The sequence below is a fragment of the Chionomys nivalis genome, chromosome 2 (genome assembly GCF_950005125.1).
Source record: "Chionomys nivalis chromosome 2, mChiNiv1.1, whole genome shotgun sequence".
Classification (NCBI taxonomy): domain Eukaryota; kingdom Metazoa; phylum Chordata; class Mammalia; order Rodentia; family Cricetidae; genus Chionomys; species Chionomys nivalis.
Window position 1 is genome coordinate 93,381,804 of NC_080087.1, and position 27,907 is coordinate 93,409,710.

Here is a 27,907-nt window from a genome sequence, read left to right on the forward strand (position 1 = left end):
ATAGAGCCGTCGCCCCTGTGTTCTTGGTACAGGAAGATGCTCTGCACACTATTAAAAGAGAAATGCAAACACCAAGCCAGCCACAGACCCTCTGAACTATAATCTGTCCTGCCCGCAAGATATGCTAGTGCAAATGGGGTACAAAGCTTGTGGGAGTCACCAATATCTAAGATGATTTAACTTAAAGTCCACTCCACAAGATGGAACCCATACCCAATATGGTTTAGATGACCTGAGACTATATAGTCCGGGGACCTAAAATAAAAGCAAATACTACTGTTATTAGTACTAATAATTTTAGAAACAGCAATAAAATGACTCCTGTTGACTTTCTGTTACCCAGAGATCAGTGCCTTGTTCAGCCATCATCACAAAAATTCCCTTTGTCCGCAGATGGGAGCAAATACAGAGACTCACAACCAGACATGATGCAGATAATGAAAGACCTTGGAACACTCAGCCCTAAATGGAATGTCTCCACCAAATCCCTCCCCCGCAGAACTCAGGGAACCTGCAGAAGAAGAGGTAGAAAGAGCGTAAGAGTCAGAGGGGATGGAGGACACCATGGAAACAAGTTTTTCTAAACCAACATGAACAAAACTCATGAGATCCCAGAGACTGAAGCAGTGCACACAGGGCCTATGCTGGTCTGCACTGGGTCCTCTGCAGATGTATGACTTCCAGTTTAGTGTTTTCATGGGTTCCTGAGTGTGCAAATGAGCGGGTCTCTGATTCTTGTACCTTCTCTTGGGTTCTTTTTTTCTTGTTGATTTGTCTTGTCCAACTTGGATGTGGTCGTTTTTTATTTTATTTTGTTATATTTTACTATTAGAAGCCTGTTTGCTTTCTAATAACAGACAGAACGGGAGTAGATCTGGATGGGAGGTGGGTTGAAAGGAACTAGGAGGAGTAAAAGGAGAGAAAGCCGTAATTAGGGTGTATGGTGTGAGAAAAAGAATCTATTTTCAATAAAAGGAAAAAAGAATAAAATAAAATAAATAAATAACAGAACTTGGAGTTGGCACTTTGTGTGTATGTATGTGTAATGTGTGAGAGACAAAGAGAGAGAGACAGAAACAGAGACAGAGAAAGAACAGAGACAGACACATAGAAGGAAAGAGACACACATACACACAGAGACAGAGACACAGAGATGAACAAAGACACACACAGAGAGACAGAGACACAGAGAGTTTCCTGAATTAACACAAAAGGAATACTTAAAATTGTAAGGAATATTTTTTAATCCATCATCTCATTTGATATTCAGAGACACTATCAAAATATCTTAAGTCAAAAATGGAAAACTGTTTCTTCTATTAACTATTAACAATAATTGTGAAATCCAGACTCCCCCTTAAGGTCTCTAACCCATTGCCTTCCTCTAAAATCTAGGTTGGGTTAGAAGTGTTCTAGATCTTTTATAGTTCTATCTGCCCTAATGTCAAGTATGACTAGAAGAATCTATTGTTTATTTATCAATAATATTATAGTGGCTTAACAATACAATGATAGTTATATAATTTTCTAATAATGTTTAGGGAAAATATAATATAGTCCTTTACTAAATAGTTATTAAACCACTTCACAATACATAATTTTCACAGGAAGTTGTACCAAATATAGTAGGAAGACCAAAATCAAGAAGCAGGAACTGTCTCTTCTCAAGTATATGCTGTTGTTTGGGGCATTATTGTGCCACACCCACTGAGCACAACCAGATACAGAATGCTCTGAAAGCTGAGACAGGAGGTAACTTTAAGCCTTGAACTGCATGATGGGTTCAGAAACTCAGAGATTGTAACAGAGAAGCAAGGTTTCCTAGGCCACCTGTTATTAACATGTCTCTTTCACGCCAAAACCCATATGAGAGTGAGATTTTGCTGAATGATAATGGCATTGAGATCATCTCTTGTATTATGGTCAATGCAGCTCTCCTAGGAAAATACTTGAAAGTCAATAAACGTAAGTACACAAACCCATACCATGCCCACAATTCAGCTACCACTGTCAGTCTTGTCTTCAAAGTAATGTTTCCTTCTGTCCTGTTACATCTCAAACAAGACGTAACAATAATCACTCAAATAATCGTTTCCTTTCTCTTTGTATCCATAAGTATTAAAGTGATCCAACATAAGTAAATGGCAAAAGAATGGACAGACAGCAGAACCCTACCAAAACAATGAGTCCATGAATGGCTGAATTGGCAAATATCAACAATTCATAACTGCAGCTCTGGACCCTGTGATGCCATCCTAGAAGCCAAACACTTCCTGCTTGTGCTGAACTTGTAACTACACACACAGTGCAGGCTTTTTTTCCCCCATGAAATGAGTAAGATGGATGTCAGAGCAGGCCATGGAATATACTGAAAACCGAACTCAACGGTGGATTGCTCCAGCAGCAGATTAAATAAGTAATACATGAGCATCAATTCTGGATACTCTTTCCATTTAGATTTCAACACTGCATCAAACATCAAGCAACTGTATAAGATGCAGGACCAAAGCAAGAAGGAAATTATGATAATGTAGCTTGCAATATAACTTGATTTCAAATAACATCTTTCATATAAACTGGTATCCAAAGTGCTTTATGAAATAAAATAGTGCAAGGGAGTGGGCAGTATGTGGCATAAATAACAGAAAACAGTGGAGCAACTGGGCTCCTTGAGGAGCAAATTAAAGCATTCCATCAAAAAGCCAAGAGCACTGGGGGAGGACATGCAAGGATCACATGGCCAATCTTTGATGAGGTACTACAAACTTGGACATTGTCAAGAAAGCCATGTATATCCATGCTTTTTTTTTTTTTTTAAAGAAATAATTACTCTTTTCTTTTAGTAGACTATTTGGGTGGTATATTCAGGAAAGCTGACTTTTCGGATCCTTTATCTTGAATCCTGGAATCACCCACAGACAATTGGGAGTTCTGTGTAAGTATGCACACACCTCTACCTCCAAATGCGCTGACTGCTAAAAGTGACAAGCTACCAGGGAGCAATAATCTCTTCTTACCATGCTCACCATAGTTCAGAGAATAGGCATTACCATCAGCCTGGCCAGCTCATGCCTTGGCTCTGTCAGCTAAGACATATATGGCTCAAGATGTAAGCAGGTCATGCCCCTGTGTCCTCATCTCTAGCATGAAAATGATAATAATGCCAATCAAGTAGGTTATACAAACTAAACAATTACTTTAAAGTCATTTTACAGCCACTGAAATGTTTAGTTGCACTGGCTGGGGAAGTGGACACAGAGTCCCAACATTAATCAAAAAGCTATCATTTTGTCCGTTGTCATTTCACCGAATATATCAACCACACTCCAGGGTAGGCCTGTGCCCAGGAGTAGCTGGCCAATACAAAATGGATTCAATGGTATTTTTATGGACCTTGTGTTTCATTTACTTTGTTTTGACATTTTTTCTCTTATTAGTAATAATCATTTGCTTATTTGTTTTGCTTTGTGTTTTGTGGGTTCTTATGTTTCTTGAGTTTTTTTTTTCTTGTTTGTTTGAAGGATTGTTTTGAAAGAAAGAGAAAATGAATAAAGTTGGGTGGGTAGGGAGATAGGGAGGAACTGGGAGGAATTGGAGGAGGAGAAAACATGGTCAAAATATATTGTATGAAAATTTTTATTTAATAAAATTTATTTAATAAAATTTTATTTAATAAAAAAAGAAAATTTTATCTGTTCTATATACTAGAGGTGAAGGTAAGTTCCACATCCCTAGGGGAAGTCCAGAACCACCTTTAAGTCTGTCAAAACCACATAGTGTTCATATAAGGTCATCAGGGTTCACATTGCCCACAGCATGGAGCCATTCACACACCTTCTACCATGTGCACTGTAGAGGATGTTGGCCTTCAGTAGTATGATTCTGGTATACTGGGGCATGACTTTCCATTTGTAATCAGAAATATGAATCTGCAGTAAGTGGATACTCCTTAAATTTTCATAGAATCCAAAGTGGACTTTTTGTTGAGATTTCAGAAGGACAGTTAAGGCATATGGTATGAGCTCTGACTCCCTACATTATGGTTTTGCTGTGTTTCTTTACTGTTACTCTCTGTCCTGGATGACTTCTGTGAATGCTCCCTCTATGGGATCTGTGGTGTCCATCACTTCTACAAGATTGGTTATAGATTTCTGGGTACAAACTAGCCCCCGATTCAGACAGAAGATGCTCAATGTTACACCATTTCTGAGGGCCAACAATCCAGGGGTAGAGGACTAGCTCATGGTTCTCCCTCAAGATTTCTCTTAAGGTGCCTTACCCAGGGTTTTAGCTTCCTATCCTGTAATCATCTCTGAAAAAGCATCAAGTTCCAAATGCCCAGAAGAAACCAAAGAAGGTAGATAGATTCCTATAGGAATAAATGATTTTAAAGAAATTAAGCGAGCAGTAGCATCTTAAAGCTTGCATTCAGCATTTGTTAGGGAGATGGTAAAGACATGGGCTTCTAGCAATAAGACCACCCCACACAGTTTCAGCAGTCCTGGAAGATGGACCCCGCTGCTCTGGAAATGCTATAAGAGAGAAGAAGCAAAAATTTTAGAACAACATGGAAAAGCAAAAGGACTTGAGACTTCCCAAGATCAAATTCTTGGCAAGGGCACTTATGCTGACCCACAGGCTCAAGCTCTTTACAATGAACAAATCTTTTCCCTATGCCACAAAGCAGCCTTAAATGCTTTGGACAGGACTCAAGAACCAAGAAAATGAATTGAATCATAACCAGAATTAAACAGGGCCAGAGAGAACACTTTAGTGACTTTTTACACAGATTAACTAAGGCTGTACAAATAGAAGTAACAGACCCAGAAGCTAGACGAGTACTTATTGCATCTCTGGCTTTTGAAAATGCCAACTTAAAATGCAAAAAGATACTTGGGCCTTTAAAGGTTAGATCAGCACCAAAGGATAAATGGATCCTACATACAATGAACATTGAGACATTTGACTGTAATACTGAGTCTTGGATAGGAGAAGCAATTTCCAAAAGTATGAGGAGACATCAAAATGCCAAATGTTTTAATTGTGGTAGAATAGGACATCTGAGAAGGGATTGTACACAAGAAATTCCTAGAAATAATGTCTCCTCTGGTAATGGCAAAAAATAAAAGGTATCAACCTTCTGGATTATGTAGGAGGTGTGGCAAAGGATAACATTGGACCAATGAATGCATAGCAACAAAAGACAGACAAGGCAACCCAATACTATCAGGAAACTTCTTGGTGGGCCTCTTGCAAGCCCCCAAGTCAAAAGTGGTCCAGTTATTCCCGGTCACTCAGGAGGACATATCTCATGAGGAAAATTAAAAAATCCAGTGCCTGCTGTAAAAAAAAAAAAAAAATACTGTTCTGGATGATGGAATAAACATGGAGGATGAATCAAAAATTCCAATAGTAAATAGGAAACATATATTCTGACAGACTTCTATAAATGATCAAAGACCAAAGCTAAGAGTACGTATAAATGGCATTGTGAGTTTGATAGACATGGGTACAGACATGAATATTATTACTCCAGAATCTTGGCATCCAAACTGGCCTCTTCAAGAGGCAGATGTTCAATTCTTAGGAATTGGAAGCCTATCTCAAGTGAAACAAAGCACAAGATGGGCTGAATGCATAGGGCTAGAAGGACAGAGAGGAAGGCTAAGGCCATATGTGGCTAACATCACAGTGATTGTATGGGGTTGTGACCTGCTGCAGCAATGGAATACGTAGATTAACATTTCTGCAGTTCCAGAAACTCATAGTTCTGGGGAAAATATTATAAGGTACTATTACACAAAGGTCAGGCTGCACAAGAATATAAAGAAACTAGCAAACATTTAGAGGTACCAATGGCCCTTACCTTTAAAATGGTTAACTGAGAAACCAATATGGGTTAAACACTGGCCTTTAACAGAAGACAAACTACAGGCTTTAGAACAGCTGGTACAGAAGCAACTAGATGTTCACCATATTAAAGAATAAACCAGCTCTTGGAATTCTCCTGTATTTGTTGTTAAAAAGAAATCTGGCAAATGGAGAATGGTGATAGATCTAAGAGCTGTCAACAAGATAATTCAACCTATGAGCCCTCAACAATCTGGAATTCCTCTGCCTTCTCTATTTCCAAAAGGATGGCCTCTTATAGTTATTAATTTAAAAATTGTTCTTCACTATACCTTTACAAGAAAAGGACAGAGAAAAATTTGCCTACATGGTGCCTACTTATAATAATTCTCAGCCTACTAGGAGATACCAGTGGACCGCCCTCCCACAGGAAATGCTCAATAACTCCACCCTGTGCCAATACTTTGTAAGTCAGCCATTGGAAATAATACATTAACAATTTCCTAAATCTATAATTTAGCATTACATGGATGACATTTTGCTATCTGATTCAAAGGTAGATACTTTAGAAAGAATGTTTGAAGAAGTAAAAAAAGTTTTGACAAAACAGGGCTTACAAATTGCTCCTGAAAAAAAAAATTCAGAGAGGAGATTCTGTAAATTACCTAGGTTATAAAATAGGTTTACAGAAAATTAGAACAAAAAGGCACAAATTAGGAGAGACCAATTGCAGACTCTTAATGACTTTCAAAGATTGTTAGGAGACATTTCTAGTCTATGACCAGCTGTTGGGATAACACCTGATCTAATCTGATCTAATAGTTCATTTGAATAAAACCTTAGATGGTAACAAAGGTTTAAATAGTCCTAGGAAATTAACAGCTGAAGCTGAAAAAGAATTGATTGTCATTGAAGAAAAGTTACTGGAGGCACATGTGGATAGGGTAAATCCAAATCTTAATTGCATTCTAGTCATATTGCTTTTTCCCTCACAGGAATTTTAATGCAAAGGGAAGATATTATCTTAGAATGGATCTTTTTATCACATAAATCAAGTAAAAAATTTAAAACTTATGTGGAAAAAGTCTCTGAATTAATTATAAAAGGACAATTGAGACTTCATCAACTAGCAGGGATAGACCCAGCAGAGATTATAGTTCCTTTTACTACTGATAAAATTAAAAAAATTATGGAAAGACAATTAAACTTGGCAAAGAGTTTGTGCTAATTTTTTATGAGCGATTAATAGCAATTATCCCAAAAGTGATAGAATTAAACCTTATAGAGAATTACTTGGATCCTTCCTCCCATTGTATGTAATACACTAATAAGTGGAGCCTGTACATTCCATACTCATGCAAATAAATCAGAAAAGGCATATTACAAATGAGAAGATTTAATTAAGGTGGAATAAAGCCCTTATAATTCTGTCCAAATGGCAGAATTCTATTCTGTTCTCATGGTACTAAGGGATTTTAAAGAACCTCTTAATAAGTTAGTGATTCGCAATATGCAGAAATAGTTGTCTTACATATTGAAACCCCTGAATTTATACCAGATGAAACAGAACTGACTTCATTATTCATACAGGTTCAAGATCTAATCAGGAATAAATTTTGTCCCATATATATAACACACAACTGATCCTATATGGGCCTACCAGGTCCTATAGCAAAAGGTAATGCAGAAAATGACCAATTGTTGATTGGAAGCACACTGAAGGCCTCAGAATTTCATAAGAAACATCATATCAATAGCAAAGGTTTAAAGAAAGAGTTTTCTATTACATGGCAACAAATTAAGGAGATTATAAAGAAATCTCCTACTTGCTCTTTCTATAACAAAACACCACTAAATTTAGGGAGTAACCTAAAGGGTACTCAAAGGAATAAAATTTGGCAGATGATGTGTTCCACTTTGCAGATTTTGGAAAATTAAAATATATATACCACACCATTGCATTTATTCAGGTTTTCAATGGGCAACTGTTTTGAGCTCAGTAAAGGCTGATTCAGTAATCATGCATTTATTAAAAGTTATGGCCATCATGGGTATACCTGCACAATTAAAGATAGACAATGGTCCAGCATATGTCTCTAAGAAAATGAGACAGATTTTTTGCTTATTATAATATAAAGCATATTACAGGTATACCAAACAGTCCTTCAGGTCAGGCAGTTACAGAAAGATCAAATCGAACTAGAAAGGATATGTTAAATAAACAGAAAGGGATGGAAAATACCCCTATAAATAGATTGCATAATGGTTTTTTTAACTTTGAATTTTCTTAATACTAATGAGAAAGGAACAAAAGCAGCAGAAAGACATTGGATAATAGAAAAAAACTTTTGAATTAAATCAGCCAGTGTATTTCAGGGATGTGTTGACCTCACAATGGAAACCAAGAGATGTGCTACGTTTGGGGAAGGGGGTTCACTCTTGTTTCCACAGTAGAAGAAAAGTTATAGATACATCAAAATTAATAAAGATTTGGTTTGAAAAAGAGAAACCTTTTGAGAATGAGAAATGACAGCTCATCCACCATACAGGTGGTAAGGAAACCTTACAAGGGTTGGGGCAGGGTTCTGTTCTTGTCTTTGCAGGAAAATACTCATCTTCAAAAAGTCAAGAGATCCTAGACATCTAGATGCCTAAAGAGGAAGAGATAATTATCCAGATAGGATATGACTTATTATATCAAATAATAATGATATAAAAGAGAATTATGACTTATGAAGACAGGTCATCTGAGGGTAAGAATCACTGTAATAATAGTCATGACTTACTTAAAAATAAAAGCTGGCTTTGGAGTTTGAAAATGGCTCTGTCCTTCTCTAAATCGAAGCATGTTATTAAAAGAAAAATTTAGAGTTTCTGTCTCGTGTCAGGAGCCATTTGGTATGGGACAGAAAGAAGAAAGACTTTAGGAAAAATTTTACTTTTCTTCATACCTATTTATGTCTCTATCATACTTTTCATTGAATATATGTCTGCATGAATAATGTTTAAGTTTTTCCAATGAACAACGAATTTTCCTGCAGTAATCTTTGAAGATTCCAGGAAGAAGATGGGGTCTCACAACAATTTGACCTGGTTGATATGATGTCATGATGCTGATAGCGCTACTATAAGACCTGTTCTGGGTACCAGCTGCTCAAGATAGCTCCAACTTGTTTAACAGAAATTGTGCACCTTTTTATTTATTTATTTATTAAAAAATTTCCACCTCCTCACATTTCCTTCCCACTCCCCATACTTCCTCTCCCCCACTCTCTCCAGTCCTAAGAGCAGTCAGGGTTTCCTGCCCTGTGGGAAGTCCACAGTCCTTCCCCCTCCATCCAGGTCTAGGAAAGTGAATGGTGCACCTTTTCACAATGTTCTAGCAAGAACTTGAAATAGGATCCTCAGAGAAACCATACTGAATACTCAGAGACTATTTGCAATTATACCAGAGAGTAATCTTGAAACTTAACCATCATTTTGTTTTGTTTTTCGAGACAGGGTTTCTCTGTAGCTTTGGTGCCTGTCCTGGAACTAGCTCTTGTAGACCAGGCTGGCCTTGAACTCACAGAGATCCACCTGCCTCTGCCTCCCGAGTGATGGGGTTAAAGCCGTGCGCCACCACTGCCTGGCCCCCATCATTTTACTTTCACAGGATCCCATATAAAGAACATCACCCTCATGACAGATGGAAGTAATTCTACAGATGATATCCCCTCTCCTAACAAAGTTTGTCCTCAGGTTTAGGGACATCAATTAGGGGTTGTAATTTTAATTTTATACTTGATATTTGTTCCTATTCTATATAATTTTATAATAGGCTTAGAATTCTCTTATTTAAACTAAAGGAGGAGGTGCTATAGGAACTCCTTCAGCCTTTAAGTTACCAGCCCACTTGGGCGTGGCCTTTTATACTATAAAATAAAAAAGCCCCAGTCACTGCACCTCTGGTTGACTGATGTCTGGGCTTTTCTCACAAGTGGAGATTCTCAAAGCACTTGTTTTCAGATGAACCTGCTAGTTTTACAATTCTGTCTGTAGGATTCCCAGATAATGTCCTTCCTTTCTAGAATGAGGAAGTGGTTGCCTTTCCTGCAGACCAGTAGCATCAGATCATGACCTTCTAGTGCCCTTTGTACAGTGACAGTCAGGACTCAACCCAATCCTGCCCCTAGAGGCGTGACAGTATGAGGGCCTTGCTTTTGCCCTGGAGGTGGTGAAGGACCTAGGACTGGCCCTGGAGGTGGTGGAGGACCTAGGACTTGCTCTGGACATGGTGGAGGACCTAGGACTTGCTCTGGAGGTGGTAGAGGACATAGAACTTGCCCTGGAGGTGGTGGAGGACCTAGGACTTGCTCTGGAGGTAGTGGAGGACCTAGGACTTGCTCTGGACATGGTGGAGGACCTAGGACTTGCTCTGGAGGTGGTGGAGGACCTAGGACTTGCTCTGGACATGGTGGAGGACCTAGGACTTGCTCTGGAGGTGGTGGAGGACCTAGGACTTGCTCTGGAGGTAGTGGAGGACCTAGGTCTTGCTCTGGAGTGGGTGGAGGACCTAGGACTTTTGCTCTGAAGACATGAGGCCCTAGCACTTGCCCTAGAGGTGACAGAGGAAGTACTGACTCCATTTTCTCGGCCTCCGCTTGATCTACACTCCCAAGGGGCAGAAATACCGACTGTCCTATTCAATCTATGTGTTACCCCATCTCTTTTTTTATTACAAAAGGCCAAGAGATTCTTTTCAGAGAATAACTGGGCTAGGGGGATTTCCACTGCCTGATGATGCTCTGGCACTAGCTAGTCTGTGTTTAGTGAATACATTCAAGTTTCTTAACTTGTTTTGCTTGTCTCATTAAAATGACTTCATGTACATGAGCACATATATCCAACTCACCATCTCCTCTCTCTTACATGCTTCCTCCCAATCACCTTGTTGACTTCACTTATTCGACACGAAAGCAAGACACATGTGGCAACTGCCTCACAAGCTTTTGTCTGTACACACAGGAAGCTTTAGCTGCCTCATTGTGTATGTATCATGGTTTATTCCTGACTCTTCACATAAAACTCCTTGAGAGATGGCCCGTGGCCTTTGTAATTCATGTTTCACCTGGGATCAGGTCTCACCTCTGTGATTCAGGAGCTGTGTTTCCTTGGACAATGAATTAACCTCCCTGGGGATCACTTCATCTCTAAATACAGTTGACAGTATCTGCTCCATGCTGTCGAGTGTAATCAATGGGTACAGGCCGCAAGGTCTTAATGCTGGCATACACTAACTGTCCAGTAAATTTTAGCTAAAATAAATAACCTTCTTAAAATATAAATGTTTATGATGGCAGAGCATTCTATCGGGTGAAAAAAACAGTTATTTTGGGGACATAGTCAGTCTGATATATGATGTAGTGCTTGTTATTGTAATCAAAATCTCTTTAAATTCCAATTTCAGCCATTTGAGCCTGATGGGTCTCTATTGTCCCTGAGGATAGAAATGTGTCTCCTTCCTTCCTTCGCCTGGACAGGCGCTTAGCAAGAGAGTCAATGAAAACACTCCCTTGCTGCTGCTGATGTTGAGGATAACCTCTGGCTGATTCCTGAGTTTTTGTGATAGTAACCCTGCATACAGCATGGTACAGGCATTCGGGTTATTCACACATCAGGGGAAGTAAGTGGTTAAGGACCCGGTAAATGGTATCAGGCTTTGCAAAGACCAAACATGTGTTAATAAGGAATGCCGCCAGCTTCCCAGGTCCTGTCTGAATCCTCCAATTAGTTGTGAAACCAAGGAAGCAGGAAGAATGGATTTTGCTGATAGCGTGAGAGGGGAGGAATTCTTTGGCTGGAAAGTTCTCTTCTCTCTGATACCATAGCTCTGAAAATGAACACACAACACTGATTCCACGGCGTTTCCCCTTCCGTGTCTGTAAACAGGATTAGTGCCATGCCACTCCACCACTGAATACTGAAGTTTCACTAGGGTTAGATTTTCTTTTGTTCTAAAAAGGAAGAACTCTTGTGGTACTGGTAAGTCTTCTTAATTGTAACTACAGAATACTTTTTGCAAATCGGAAGGGGAATAGAACTGATGAAGACTATTAACTATTTTACAGAGTATCTGGTAGGACCAGGGGACAAACTGAGCATCACTGAGAATACCCAGCCAGTTCTCTAACAGAAACCCTGTAGATATTAGTCTGTGGTATGAAAGTGCTTGAGACTGGAAGCAGAAGCATCATCACTCCGGCCCCTAGGAAATGAATCTTTGTACACATGGCTTATCAGAAGACTGACATTTTTAGGTGCGTTGCTTCCTGATATGCCCTCCCCTAAATCTGTCTCCCAAGGACAGTGTGGTTAGAAGACATGAAGTCATGTGCCCTGCACCTTAGTGTGGGAACTCTGGGAATGCAAATTATCTGGCTTCCACTCTGGCAAAGTGGGGCATACAATTATAAGTAGTCAGTCAGGAGCGTTTCTGAGAGCATCGGGTAGTTTGGGTGATGAGAAGACATTATAGGGTCAGACATTTTGAATGTTCTGTAGACCCTATGTATTTCTGTACCTGAAGAGAGAGGCGTTGTGCCTCACATGGTCCTCTGCCTGCTGGTGACAGCCCCACATTTCCCAGGTCCCACAACGAAACACATAGCCCTACTTTCTCCATTCCTTACCTCACGAGCACGCCTGTGGGGATATTGAGAGATGAAACTAAAGGCAATAGTGTGTGTGTGTGTGTGTGCGCGCGCGCATGTTAATCATCACATATTGCCGTGATGTAGAGCCTCCCCTGTGATATAGTTAGACGTAATTGTGACAGTAGGAATGGTTGTGTGGGCTTTAAGTTGTTTCTCAGAAATCTGATGCTTAAGAAGGAACTTAAACACATAAATGATTAGAAGATGTCTTAGACAAGAAAATAATATACAATTTCACCATTATATACGCAATTCTAATGCAGAATGCTAATTATCCACTAAAATTGGACATACAATAAGGTAGTCAATGTTTCCAAATAGTAATTACAGTCAGGTGGGGGAAGCAAAGTTTCTTGCCAGTGTTATCTTCAGAGCTCTTATCAATCTTAGACTTTCCACATTAAGAACTATCAGATCTATTTTGTTAAATTCAACCATTGGTCAAATAAACAGTGTATGGAGAAAATTAATAAGATATGTCAAGGTAACTCAAGGTAGGATTTATATGACTGCTTTAATTAATGGTGAGCTTCTCACAGAACCATCCATATGCTGCTGAGCAGAATTTCCTGATATAATAGTAGATCTTCAGATATTCTAAATGCAATATGTCTATCAGAAAATTTAAAGACCACGCTAAACAACAAAAGAATAAACATTGCCTCATTTATTCACTTGTTTGGGGAACTGTAACATAACACCACAGACTGAGTGACTTAACAGCGATGTCTGCTCTTTCACAGTTGTAGAAATAGGAATTCCTCATCAAGGTGCCAGCCAGCCATGGCAGCCCTGAGGGTGAGGGCGTGTGTGTGTGTGTGTGTGTGTGTGTGTGTGTGTGTGTGTAAGAGAGAGGGAGGAGCAAGTCAGTGAGGGCAACCTTGAGGGTGTGGGTGTGGGTGCCAGCCAGTCAGCTTAACCCTAGGTGTGTGTGTGTGTGTGAGAGAGAGAGAGAGAGAGAGAGACAGACAGACAGACAGACAGACAGACAGACAGACAGACAGAGATGAGGGGCAGGAGAAGCAAGTCAGGGCAACCCTGAGTGTGTGGGGGGAGGGGGGAGAGAGAGAGAGAAACAGAGAGAGATGGGGGGGAGGGGGAGGAGATGCCAGCCAGTCAGGGCAACCCTGAGTGTATGTGGTGGGGGGAGTTGCCATCAGCAAGAGCAAGCTTGAATGTGTGTGTGTGTGTGTGTGTATGTGAGTGTGTGTGAGAGAGACAGACACAGACAGACAGACAGATAGACACAGGCAGAGAGACACATAGAAAGAGCCCTCTCTAGTACCCTTCTTATAAATTTTAAATCCTCTGTGAAGAAGCCAATTTTTTGACTTCATCTACTAACCCTAGCCTCCTCCCTAAACCCCATCTCTGGATACCGTGATACTGGAAGTGAAAACTTCAACCTATGAATGTGGGATGCAGTATTCAGCCCAAATCATGATGATCAGAAGAACAGTCCCAGACAAATGTGTTCATAACATAACAATTTACAATTCATTTCTGCTCTTTATTTAATATTATTCCGAGACTATTTTACTTAGTTATTATATTATATAACTGAATGTATTAAAAGTATTTTTAAATTAATCAAAAATCTAACTAGACCCAAAATCTATACATCTTGATGAACTGCTGTTCAGTTAGGACAGGCATTCTGAAGATATGGAGCTTTGCATGAGTTTTCGTGTAAATACTATAAATGTATGCTCTATTAGTTTCGCAGTTTGTCTGTCAATGGATAGATATTTACATTTTTGTTAATTTTTAAATATGTTAAATACTGCTGTGAAGAACATTCTGATATTCTCCTGTAGTTCCTTATGTAGTATAATTTCTGGGGATATATATATATATCACCAAATTTTCCTTGAGAGTTTATTCTGAATATATTTCCAAGCAGCAATACAGAATGCCTTCTATTGACATCTCCGCATCTTATTCATGACTATACTAACGGAAAGCATTATCATTTAAAAGTGTTTGCCAAAATATGACACTATCACTTCAGTTTTCTTTTTTAAAGCTCTATAGAAATGTTTATTCAACCTTTAAGTTTAGAGTTTCTGTTGCTCATTTGAAAGATTTTCCCCACCCTAAAGTTGAGAAAGCTCCCCGCGTGTGTTCTATTTTAAAGGTTGCATGGGGAAGCTGAAGAGGTGGCTAAATGAGCATTTGTTGTTCCTGCAGAGGACCCAGGTTCTGTTCACACACAGTGGTTCACAACCTCCTGGAACTCCAGCTCCAGGGGATCCAGCATCTTCTCCTGACCTCTGCAGGCACCAGACATGCACGGTGCACAGACATTCATGCAAGCAAAACACTCATGCACATAAACATAAAACTATTTTTGAGTTTATAGTTATAATCCACCATGAGTACAGTTTGGACATAGTATTTATTTCAAATGATTAAAAAGATGTTCCAACTTGGATTCTTTTGAAACTAAGTTGAACTACACACAAGATGTCATGTTCTGCACAAAGAAAAAGCTCCAGTAAAGTATAAGAGTCTGAGTCCAAGGGTCCTTACATATACAATGATTCTCCTGATGTGGACTTGGGACCACATTATGGTAGAGGTTATGTTGATTGGCTCAAACCAGCAGCTGATGACCTTGGTTTTTTGAAACATGGTGTCACCTTGGTCTATTATAACTCCCTGGATAACAAATTAAAATTAAATTTCCACATAAACAATTTGGTTCCAACATGGGAAGTTGTGCATATTTGTTCCCATAGGAATAGCCTCATTTGAATTCTGAAACTGAAAGTATAAAAGCTAAAGAGGTAATTAATTTTGAAGTCTCAAATTAATCCTTGATCTTTCTTGGCATTTACAACAACAATTGTTATCATGATTTTTAAGTAAATAACTCTATGACAGAATGTAGAACTCCATTATTTAATTCACTTTAAACTGCACTAGATGAAGTCATTAACTCTTTGCCAAACTAGGTCCAATATGTTATGACCTTAAAAAAGAAGAACTTACTAGTTAGCACTGCTATTTAGGAAATTAATAATGTGTGTTTGTATCTAGATAACCATGACATAACATTATCTGAATTTGAATCAGTGGCATGTCTATTTTTTAAATTAAGATGTGGACTATTCAATATTGCAAAATGGTAGTAGTAAGCAAACAAAATCAATAATATGCAAAATCAATAACATTTCTCTATATATATATTCATAATATCCAGCTGGAAAACATAATTTACGACACAGTGCCATTATAAGATTTGTAAACTATCCAAGAATAATTCTAACAAAAGATGTGCATGACTTATATGGAGAATTGTTAAGTATTATTAAGTAATTTAAAAGTCCTGAAAGATGAAGAGGCATACAATGTTCGTGAATAAAAAACTAAATAGTATGTCAGTTTCTAGTAATGAGACCAATTCCAGCTAAAATGCTGCCAGTACAACTGTTGTATAAATAAGTGCAATGATACAAAAGTCAATACATAATAGTTCAAAATCTATAAGTCTTCAATTATTTTATACAAGTTAAACTGAATGCTGTAATAAATTCAAAAGAAACAGTAGAATAGCAAAAATGACAATTGGTCATTTGTGTGGACAAAGCAAATCTAATTCAAATTAAATTTTTATATTACTTGAATCAGAAATACATTCCAAGACAACTAAAAACATTGATATTTGAAACCATTCAAAGCTAAGGGAAGAAAACAGGAGGTTTTTGTTTTTTCATTCCTGGATAAAAAAGAAGTGTTCTAGAAACTACGATATATGAAGAAAAATTATAACTTTCCCGTGTTAAAATTTAAAACTCTGTGTATCCAAAAATACTACAAATAAAGAAAAATGAAAGTTTGATCTGTGAGGAAATTATTAGAAACTGTAATACCAAATTCGTGGAAGAGGGTAATTTCTAAGAAAAGCAAAAAGAAAACAAGTGTTTCTTTTTTTCACAAAATACATAAAATGGATAATCAGAAACTGCATTATACTAAGATTTGAAAAGCTGAATGGTGAGTGCATGTGTTCACTACATGTTTAAAATGTCATCTCTTATAGGAAAGAATTTTTATTCAGGTTTTATTTGTAAAGAAATAAGCATATCCCACCACAGAAGCTCTGCAGTCCCTAATAATCACAGAGTTTGGGTCATTTTATTGTCATTTTTGCAATGCTACCCTAGGTACAAACTTAGAAACAGGTCTAGAAAACAGCAAACGGGATCTAGCAGATTTTATTTTGCTTTGGGTTTGGAGATTCTGCTTTGTTTTTTCACTTCTAGAACTTTCTTACAGGAACTAGAATTATCATACTGTTCCAGAAACAATGATTCCTCCAGACACATGTAGATTATGGAAACTATGTTTCCAAAGTCCTATACAATTGGTAGAAATTTTATAAATACACATTTCCTATCATCTGTCTGGTTATCAGACCCCACTCATCAATCCTACCCAAGGTAAAACCAGAAATCCTCATCCTATTCTTTGCAGGGCAATGCCCAGCTCTGCCAACCACATGCTCCATGTCTTGCTTCCTCTTTCCCAACACTGTCTGCCATTTTTATATAAACATTTAAGCCTCTGGTATGTAAATAATCATAGTAAATTGTGTACTAAGCAGAGAAGGCAAAAAAAATCATAACCACAACACTAGAGAAACTTGAGTCAAATTGTTAATTACTTTTCTCAGGAGGCTATCAGTCTTCACCAAGCTAAACTAGCTTTTCGTTTTCTTCCTCCTGGGGTGGTAGGTGGTGGGTGGAGAAAGGCCGCAGAGGTTATGAATACGTACTGCTATTGCAGAGAACCTGAGTTTGGTTTCCAGTATTCGCTTGAGGTGGCTTACCTTGCTGGAACATTTGAACCAGCTTTCTCTTGTGGATGCCTTCCTTTAATTCCTTTTCACGAGCCAGAAGTTTAGTTGGGTGAAGTCTGGCCCTGAGGTCATTTCCCCCTTTATTCCACTTAGCAACAGCCTTTTGTTTAAACATTTTGTCTCCATGAACACAGGACATAGATCCATTGCACTTCCTGCTGTTCCTTTTCTCCTCAAACTGTACATTTGATATTTTTCCTTGCAAAGCTTGCTTCCTTACACTATAGATCTGCCTAAGTGTGACTACTTGGCACAGTCAATACTAGGCTGTCTTGAAATTTCCTCTGCTAATGCCAATTAATCAAAAACTCTTCAAGTTAGGCTCAGGCACAATTTTTTGGACAAGAGCAGAAAGTAGTCATATTCTTCACAAAAATATGACAAGAATGGTCTCTATCTAAGCCATTTATTAATATTCTTTTCCTCTCAAACCTCTTGACCCAGACACGCAGAGTCCAAATCACCCCCAGGACTGTCTTCCATGCTTCTATGAGGTTGGCTCATTAAGCATCATTTAAATCATACACTGGCTTTTCTAGTCCAAAGTTCCCAAATTCTCCATATTCCCCCAGGAAACAAGGTCAGGCCTGTGACGGAAATACCTCATTCACTCCTACCAACTTCTTAGTCAGTGTCCTATTGCTGTGAAGAGACAATATGACTAAGTCAGCTGTTACAAGAGACAGCATTTAACTGGGGGCTTGTTCATAGTTTCAGGGGTTTAGTCCCTTACCATCATGGAGGGAAGTATGGTAGCATGCAGGCAGGTACTGAAGCAGTAGTTGAGAGTTACATCTCTGGTCCACATGCAGAGAGAAAGAGACTGGGCCTGGCATAGGCTTTTGAAATCTCAAGTCCCACACCCTGTGACATACTTCCTCTAACAAGGCCATACCTCCTAATCCTTTTAATCTTTCAAATAGTGTCACTCCCTTGTGACTAAGCATTCAAATACATGAGCCTGACCAGCAAGGGGAGGGGGCAGGGGCATGGGGCCATTTTTGTTTAAACCACCATAGTTTGCTTGCTTGTTTTTTTTTTTTTTGTTGTTGTTAGTGGTGTTTTGTTTGGTTTGGTTTTTGTTCTGCTTTCAACTTCTCATAAATCGTGTCCATATGTTCCAGTTACCTGCCATAACAGGAAAAAAGCTTTGGCAGCTCATTCTCATTTTATAAAACGCAAGACTGGCATTTTTGTCTCTTTAGATATATTATCCTTACCCAGCATCAAGCTATCTGGTGTATAACTGTTCTTGAAAACTGTAGAATCACATACCTTTTGATGTGATCAGGGAAGAAATTCAGTCACTAATACCAAGCTTCTTCCTTATCTTAGAAATCTGCAAGCAAATACAGCAAGGATGAAAATTGCTAAGGATGAAGATGGTGTGTAAAGCAGACATTACCTGTTCCTTTGAGGTTTGCTTTGTGAATGATTTACTGTCTGGAGTTGTTCAAGTAGCTGGGGGTTAGGAGGACACAAGATGGAGTCTTTCTTACCTTCTAGTCTATATGGAACACTACATTGTGAGTAACTGACTAACCAAGTTTGTCACCTGGACATACTCAAAGGATTGCCTGTGAACTTATTTATAGATAACCTTTTCCTTACTAGTACAGAAAATCAGAAAAATATAGTTATTTTTTTCACTTAGCATTACATTGTAAACATAAAATATAAGTAAGTGCTTAAAAGTTTACAGACCTTAAAGTTGATCAAAATGAACATGAAACTTTTTATAATATCAATAAGCATGTTCTAGCCATGGTTTAGTAGAATCTGGAATATACGATCATCAGCCAAAAAAAAAAAAAAAAAGAATTATGTGCTCAGCTCATGCCAAAAGTATATCTCAAAAAAAATCACTCATTTAAATAATCCTCTACTTATGGTATTTAAAAGTATTTAATTGATTTTAATATATGTCTCTTATTAAGAATTCATTTCAAACAAAATTGTCCTGACTCTTCTTGTCTTCTCTCATTTTTTTTCTGTCACATGACTTAGGAAAACAGTTAATTACCTATAGAGTCTCGAGCAGACATAAATCAGGAACAGTAGTCTAAATCCCACTTAGTGCCCTCTCTACTAATTACATTAGAAATGTCATTCATCTTTCCCAAGATCTGTTGATTGGTTGGGTTAAGGGTACATTTCAATGTTCAGTCAAATGCTGGTTTGTGACATTTCCACTTCCTGGCAGTGGCTATACATCCTCTCTACAAACAGGACTATTTGTATCCACAGTACATTCCTGTATAGTATACCATAAAGGGATTTGTGGTGACATAGACCACTTCCTCCTCACCCCAAAGATGATGGTCATAGCTAAAGGTCACAGTCTAAGTATATTAATGTGAATAAATTTGAACTATTTCCACTTAAATTGCCATAAAAATGAAGGTTCAACAGTGATATCTTTCCATAATAATTTTAGTCAGTAAAAACTATGCTCCATACTTTATAAAATGGGTATGAGGCTTTCAATAATATTGGTTATGAAATGAGAAAATGGGGGGCTGGAGAAATGGCTCAGCAGTTAAGAGCACTGGCTGTTCTTCCAGAAAACCCAGGTTCAAATCCCAGCACCCACATGGCAGCTCACAACTGTCTGTAACTCCAGTTCCAGGGGATCTGATACCTTCATACCAATGCACATAAAATAAAGTTAAATAAATTATTTAAAAAAAAGAAATGAGAAAATGTACTTAAAATGAATAAAATCAATTTAACATGTACCAAAGGTCAATTAATAAACTCAGTATCTTCAATTTCTTTTAGAATTTCAAATAGAGGGTAATTGGGTTTTGTTGCTCCAGATCTTTTTAAAAAAATAACCCCAAGCCGGGCGGCGGTGCATGCCTTTAATCCCAGCACTCGGGAGGCAGAGGCAGGCGGATCTCTGTGAGTTTGAAGCCAGCCTGGTCTACAAGAGCTAGTTCCAGGACAGGAACCAAAAAGCTATGGAGAAACCCTGTCTCGAAAAAAATCAAAACAAAACAAAACAAAACAAAAAACCAGTGCATCTCCAGTTATGTCTATTTTTCTTCTTTATATTCCAATGAACAGTCATTCAGAGTCACTCTAAAAGGTAAAGGGGTGTGTGTACAAAGTGTTTCCAGGGAACTGGGGAAAGGATGATGGGGTTGGTAGGATCCTTTCTGGAAGCATCTTGTCCTTAAAACCTCCCTCAGTTCCTCATATGGCTCAAAGCTGCCTTTGTGGTCCCCTGGAGTCTTACCACGGCCCTCTCCTTCTGACACACTGTTGCTGTTGGTGTTCTATTTCTGTACTGCACAAGAGGATCGGCTGGATAAATACATAAGAAGAATATTTTAGAGATGTTGCGATTGACCTGACAAAATTTGAATGTGCACAGCATAGCAGATAATGATAATTTGCCTCTCCAGTGATCTTGGCATTCAGGGTTGCCATGTAAGGTAATGGACATCTACAAGGTGGGGCCTAGGAGACGATCCTTAAGTCAATGAGGGCACACACTTGGAAGAGACTGTAGAGCCCTTGTCTCCTGGTTCACTGTGTCAATATGTGATCTCCTCTTTCCACAGGCACTCGTGACATTAGCACCCTCGATAAGATGACATAACCAAGGGGTCTCTAGCCACAGTCTGGGTATTACCATTAGACATTCAGATGCTAAACCTGTGAGCTAAATATTTCCTTTGTTAAAATGAGCTTATTTTAGCTGCTTTGTTTGAGTAATAGGGAGAACTAATACAAGGGGTTGAAATTTCTTTCAAGTATTTTTGTTCCTCATTCCCTGAGAAGTTTCTACCTCTTGTCTTGAATCTCAGTTGCTTTGGTAACAAACTTATCAATGACACTTAAAACGAGATTGTCTCTTGCCGCTTCCTTCTGAGCCTCTTAGAACACTCCTCTGTGATACTCAGCTTCTGTGCTTTGAGGGGCCCAGGAAAGTACATGGAAAGATCTATGTGGAAATAACTGAGGTCCCTAACTGACAGGCTAGTTAAGTAACCATAAAAGAATGAGTTGTGCCCAAAATTTTGAAGATCACCATTGGTCTCTTTATCTTATCTTCTCCAGGAAGTAAATTACCTTATCAAAACTACCTTCATTTTCTCCTTATTTCTGGGTTTAATACGGGTTCAGATTTTATTCAGAAAGCTCCAGTAGAGGTCACGGTTATGAACAGGTATGATTCCATCCAGGAAGAGGGAACAGAAAGACTCCAGGAGGCAGAGGTAATACACATTTACAGCAAAAACAGTATTTGCCAGAAACAGCAGGGCTATCACATGCATGAGAACACAGTAGCTGTGACTGCATGCACAAGACATGTACAGGATCACACCAGCCAGAATTACAGCCAGGGTGAGGGGAAGAGCTCACAGAGCCCCACCCACTTGCTAAGGAGCAGTTGGCAGTTGATGGATGCTCAAGGAGGTCAGTCTTCTTCAGAGATACAGCCCCAGAGAGCAATGCATGTTCCATCATGTCCATCACGTACAGGTAGCGTTTGTTGGACTCAGCAGGTTTTTGAAAACGTACACGAAGTTGGGTGCAAAAAGTAGAAGGGATTGGAGAAGAGGGTATGTATGGTGGGTAGATTTAATCAAAACATATTATATGCACTGTGAAATTTACAAATATCTAAAATTATAAAAGATATCATCCCGAATAAGTAAAGTTTAAGTGAGGATAATTACAATTAAATTCATAGGAGTAAACATGCGTGTGTTTGTGTAATAGTGATATATCTATCAAAGGTGTCCACTGAGATTATACGCACATGTAGATTTAATTTAAATGTCCATCGTGTCATGCAAGGTTGCCACATGGCAGACCTCCTTGGCCTCTTGCATTTTTTTTCTCCCCAAACAAGCAAAACTCTGAAGTGGTTTGTCACTTTCACCAGTTATCTTTTAAAAAAAGTAGGCCTGGAATGTGAGAATGTTCCTCTGTTTACTTATAAACACACTAAATGTTTATAGAGTATAAACCCTTGCCTTTACCGATGCTCCCACTGCCAAATCGTTTTCAGTAAATGCCTCCTGCCAACCGGTTGATATGAAGGTTTGCATTTTGCCCGCTCTCTGCTCTGCTAAGGAGAAACATGACAACTGCTTTTAATAAAAAGCTTCAGTAAATAAACTCTGGGCGTTGAAACTGGAATTATTTAACTTCTTTTAGTGTGTCAAAAGTTTTAAGGACATAACCCCTAACTGCTCTCTGGTGAGGCGAAAGTCAATATATTTTTACAGCACTTAACTTTTCCTGGAATGGCTTTCACCTTTCTCGCGATAGGTCAAAACAGAAAACGGATTTGAATCCCTTTCATCTGCTATCCCATTAACTGAAAATATTCTTTGTATGTTCAGTGTCTGTCACATCTGTAGAAAGGGAGCAGAAACGACGGGAGGGGAGGCGGGAAAAGGAGAAGAACCGGAGAAGCTCCTTCAGAAATCTACTCTTGATTCACCCTGAGAATTAAACTGACCCTCGGGCTCAGTCTCTGTGACTTACAGCCTCTGTACAAAATGCCATACAAATATGTGTGTGTGCCCCTAGGGCTTTTATTTCACAAATTGGGAAAATGAAATTTGTACAGGGGAAACGTGATTTGAAATATGAAGCCGGCCTCCCCTCTCAACGCTCAAATACTGTCACTGGAGGACTTCATGATATCGCTTTCATCATAGCCTAACAGGCTGACAAAATAGACGTTACTAGGTCCTGTTGCTAAAAGTATGATAACCGTTTGAACACCCTTTCCCATCCTGCTATGGTAATTAACAACACTCAGAAGAATTTAGCTTTAATCCGCAAAAATTCAAATAGTTTAATTTCTATGTCACCAAGTCCCGCTCATTGTGCTGCTGCACAACACCTCACAGGGGGTCTCAAGAGAGGCTGTGATGAGGATCAGGGTGACCACCTTAGTGACCACAAGTTCCAGGCACTCGCTGAGCTTTCTGCACCCTTCCTTATTGTACTGGGTGAATTACACCAGACATGAATGGTAGAAATACAGCTGTTTTCTAAATAAGGAAGCAGAGGTTACGTAATTCTGCAAGAAGTCAATTCAGGGTTTCAACTCTACACAAACTTTCCACAATGTTCTCTTGTACACACAACTAATTGCCTTGCTGAAAACGTAGCATTGTGACGAACTAACAGCCTAGTTAGAGGACAAGGCGGGAATTGCCGTGTTTCTTTAAAAAAGCCCACCTTCACAATTCTCCTGCGGAGGAACTGTGTGGGGAGAGGCTGGAGATCAGGAGGAAGGGGAGGGGAACGAGAGAGGGTGATGCGGTGAATAGGCTGAATGTATATTCCGTACACGCAGAACAACTTTTTGTAGATGTGCAAGACCTGGGATTTATGTGGTCTTTCTTTATCGAATCAATACGGTGAATCTTAGACGTTATGTGGGGCCACTCAAGATACACAAGAGTAAATAGTGAGTCTCAAAACTGTGGGGAGAGATTAATTCCACACACACTCTACACACTAAGTATCAAGCCTCGGGTTTGATGTTAAGGTTTTGCCAATCCTGACATGCAGTCTCCTGATCCTCACAAGCCCAGAGTGATACCTCAACGTTGTCCCGAACGTTCCGTTGCCTTGAATGTACCGTCACTCAGAACGTACTGTTGCCTGGAGCATAACGTTGCCCAAAATGTGACGTTGCCCCAAACGTACCTTTGCATAGAAGGTACCGTTTCCCTGAACGTTTTGTGGTACAGTACCGCCAACTGTCATATTGCCGGTGTGAGCAAGGAAATGAACGCCACCAATCCCTTGGAGGTTCCAAATTGCTAGGGCTAAAAATTGTTAAACTGGCAAATATCTAGTGAATATCGGGTTACCTTGAAGCAGACAGAAATTCTGATCTATCAGAAGACAAACAGGCTCCCTCTTTCAAAAACAAATGTCAGCATGCCATTCTGTTAGGAGTCCCCAAAGAGAAACCCATGCACTTTAAATTCCATCAAAGGGCTAGAATGGAGAAGGAATGTTGGAGTCACTTTGAGTATGCTAGGGTACTCTTACGTGCCGTGAAAGCATCTTAATTTCATTTCCAAATGTTCTCAGTGTGAGGAACAATGAGGAGCTAGGATGATAGGCGGCGCGCACGCTTTGCCGGGGGCAGCAGGTGAGTCGAGACCTCTGCAAAACGTTCCAAATTAACTTTTCCTTCTGAAACCTTTACTCTACTTTCATATAACCGGTTGCAAACACATTCTCCTGTTTATTCTCCCTGCTCTGTCCTTCCACTCAAGAGTCTTCTTCATGTTAGGGAACTTGGGTCCCTAGAGGAAAAATATTACTGACAACCACAAAGGGAACACAGTTCTGCCGCCTTGGGGGCTGTCAGCCTGCGGTTGTTCCCAGCGATTAGCGAGGAGCCAGAAGACGTTAAATTGACATCTGTTAGGAAATAGTTTTCTGAGACTCGTGTTTCAAGATGTAGAGAAGGAAAACAGATGACACCACTTTTCTTTCCCCCTCTTTTTTGGCTTAAACTGAGAAACTAGGAAATCACACCAGATGTGCTAAGATGTTTCTCTGTAAACACATGCTGCTTCCTAAGGAATAATGCAGACAAGCCAGAGGTCAGAGAGGCACTCCCCAGAGCATGCTTTGGAGCTCAGTTTTGTTTTTTACTAAATTTTAACTCCCTATTGTGATGAAAATACTTGTAAAAGTCAATGGAGCACAAGCAATGAATTCAATGTTTTATAATTATTGTGACTTGTACAAACTCTATCCTCCATAGAACTGATTAGTGGGAGATCTAAATAAAATTCTGAGGGGAGACACGTCACGACAAAGCCTGGAAACGCCTGAGTAAGTGACTTAAGAACGACTATGCCATTGGTGTATCTGACACATTAATCTCAAGTCGTTCATTCTCACATGGGAATTAGCACAAGGAAACACAATCAGGAAGTTGCCATTTCACATTTGCTGGTTTTAACTCAGTGTGCAGTCTTCTCCATTGGGCAGTTTCTGGTCACCGTATGTACACATATACAAAGCACATACCATCTCCCGTGTATAAGGTATAGCTGTTCGTGAATAGATCCGTTTCTGGGAGGGATTCTAAACTCCTGGTTATAATGACTGGGCTGAGTGAGGGTTGAGCACACCACCCATGTAAGGCCAGTTAAATACACTCTTAGACCTCACTCGATCCTAGACTTTCAGGATCTAATCATTGAACTCCTGGTTGATGTTTTTGCCTCCATAAAGAACGGATACGATGAAGAATGAGCCAGCACGGAGGAGGACAGGAAGAGGGAGAGAATAGGAGAGAGGATTCTGATAACTTACAACTGTGGGACTAGTTACTAAGTTTCCAAATTAGTTCAGCTCGGTCCCTCTCTTGATCAAGTCCAGCTTCACTTGAGTTTCATTCCGTTACGATCCAGCAGGCGCGATCATTTCATGAGAAATCACTTTCCGTTGAGAGCATTACAGAAGTTTCATGGGAGATGCAGCCCCGGGCAGGATCTTGAAAGATGCCAAACTGGAGCAGAAAGAGATATGGACAGAAGGAGGCTGATCACGAGGCCTTCTAACCCAAGGCATTGGTTCAGGGAAAGCAGGAGTAGCCATGGCGTCTCTAAAGTCCTCCTCCAGGCTGGTCTGTTGTCTCAGTTATTACGGCATGTGGACTCCTGTCGGCTCTGTGTACTTCACAGCGTTGCATCTGATGGGGGTAGTCGGTGATAACAGGGACGTTTCCTGTGTTCTGACACACAGCCTGGAGCCTGGATGACATGGACTGTATGGTGGTAGTGGAAACAGAAGTAGAGGAACCAGCCTTTGAAGATGACAGTCCCACCCACCACTGAGCATTTAAGCTTCTCTCTCTCTCTCTCTCTCTCTCTCTCTCTCTCTCTCTCTCTCTCTCCATATGTGTGCACACCACCAGAGGTCAGTGTTAGGTGTCTCCCTCAATTGTTCTCCACCTTATTTTGGGGGATAGGGTCTCTCACTTGAACTGGAGCTTAGAGAAAATCACTGAGCCAATACGCCTCAGTGATTTTTCCCGTTTCTTCCCCGCACAGCACTGGGGCTGAAATCACACACAGTCTCACCTGGCTTTCTAGACGGATGCTGGGGATCCAGACTCATGGCCTCTCACTTGTGCAGCAAGTGCTTTATGGAGGAACAATCTTAGGTCCTCTAATATCTTTAAGCATAGTTAAAAGGACCTGTTAGACCAAAACACTTATGTGTTCAGGGTAATAAAAGGTTTATACACTGGCTCTGTCCCTTATTTATTTTCATTGCTTGTTATATATGCCAACATTTTGTATTCTGCTTCTGTTTCTCGCGAGTGCTGCATAGACTGCTTTACATTGTTTTCATGGGCCACTTTTTGATGACAGTGCCATGGATCACCAGCAGATGTCACTGTGGGTGACCATGCCTGTCTAACAGTCTCTGCAGCTGATGCTGGCAACAGTCCCTCTCTGCTGAGAACCACAGTCATGCCTTTGCTGGTGTATTTTAAAGGCCATTTTAGAAGGGTGCACAGCGGAACCTCTCCTAATTCCTGCGTCGTAAGCTCTTACATCGCAGGCAAATCCGTTACTACTCTCGTGTATTTTCCCCCCAAGTGTAATCTTATGCTTATGTAAATAACTATCCACGCAGGTTCCTCCCCCCTTATTTACAAAAGGCTAGCATCACTGCGCTTGCGTTTCTTCTCTTTTCTTTATATACTTTAGGAGTTGCGTGGGGAGTGGAGGTCTTCCCGATCGTGGCTTCCTATCTGATGGTACACCGTGCCTTTGCTTCCCTAGATCACTGCTCACAAAGTCTGTGAGTTGATTCTGTTTGTCCCGGGTTTGTTTATGCAACAACGTATGGATCTACTCCAGCTGCAGTCTTATTTACTATTAATCCCAGTTGCGCTGGGAGTTCCAGCTCTTCAGCCTTGAGTCAGCAGGTTTAAGACAGCAATCAGACTTTGTTTTATTTTTTCACTTTTAGTCACCTTGCCCCTTTCTTAAATTCCATGTGCCCATACCAGTTGTACTGATGCTCTTGAGTCTCTACATCTGCTTGGTATCTGGTTGTTTAGGTGTTGGATTTGCAAACACTGGGAACTGGACTGTTGTTTGTCCCTGCCGTATCAAGTGTCCCCTGGTGTCTTCGCTTCTTCTGGACTTGTACCTGTCTCGGAACTTTGGGAAAAAAAGTCAGAGAAAAAGAAATATTTCATAATGAGGGTAAAACTGTTTTCACTTTTATTAGATCTTTCATTTTTCATATATGTATTCAAGGTTGCCATTCCCAGGAGAAACACACATACTGCACATAACACACATACACAATTTTAACAAGTAAATAATATATTTTTACAGGTTTCCAATCTCCAAAGGGACCATAGACTCTGGCCACCAGCTTGAAATTCCACGACACTTCTAAGCTTCTCCCAGCTCCCTCTTTTCACATTGTCCATCCTGAGTCTGATGGGTGTAGTGACCCCTGGGAG